Source organism: Arachis duranensis, chromosome 8 (genome assembly GCF_000817695.3).
Source record: "Arachis duranensis cultivar V14167 chromosome 8, aradu.V14167.gnm2.J7QH, whole genome shotgun sequence".
NCBI classification, from domain to species: Eukaryota; Viridiplantae; Streptophyta; class Magnoliopsida; order Fabales; family Fabaceae; genus Arachis; species Arachis duranensis.
The window spans coordinates 29,613,834-29,614,570 of record NC_029779.3 but is presented as its reverse complement, the minus strand read 5'-3'; the positions used below and the strand labels follow the sequence as shown (position 1 = coordinate 29,614,570).

Sequence of the window (737 nt, the reverse complement as noted above, 5' to 3'; positions counted from 1 at the left end):
GTGGCACCTCCACCTTATGCGTTCCTTATGGGGCTGTGTTGGAAAGGGTCCAAGGCACAGTAGAGAGCAAAGAGGAAGGAGAGAATGGTGAAGATGAATGCTTCAAGTGAAGGAAGGGGATGTGGATTAACATGGAAGATTATATGATGTTGAGCAATGAATGAAGGAATAACACGAATTAAGGTGGTTAAGGAATTGATTTGTTTACGAAATGTTTAGTTGGAAGTTTTGATGAAGGTTGAAAGGTAGGGCAGGTGAGGCATTCGCTTGGTGAGAGGAAAGAAATACTTGGCTTTTGTTGGGAGTTTTGAAATCAAATTAAAAGTCATGGCATGCATACAGAGGGAGATTTCCGGTGGTAGTTCGTTGGATTTGGTTTTAGCTAGAAACAACACATGAATAAACACACTATAAAACAAGGCCAATATTCCCATACATGTTAAAACATGCAGAGAATACAAAGACAAGTATATCCACCTATATTTTGACGTCAAGTTAATAAATAATTTGATCAATTTAATTAGATTATAATTTAATTATTTTTAATTATTAATTTTATATAAAAATAATTGCATGTAAATTTTTATCGTAATAATAATATTTTATTTATTTAAATATTTTTAGAAAATGCAATCACATTGCATGTGATTCACTTTTTTTTTTCCTTCTCTCATTCTCTTGATCTTTTTATTCTACATCATAGCAAATACCTAAAATAATTAAAAATTATGTTGTGC

General features: G+C 32.0%; 1 pseudogene; it reads right to left on the bottom strand.

The window, feature by feature from the left end:
- LOC107461963 (protein STRICTOSIDINE SYNTHASE-LIKE 3-like) overlaps positions 1 to 737 on the bottom strand; it is a 5,031-nt pseudogene that overhangs the window by 2,184 nt on the left and 2,110 nt on the right.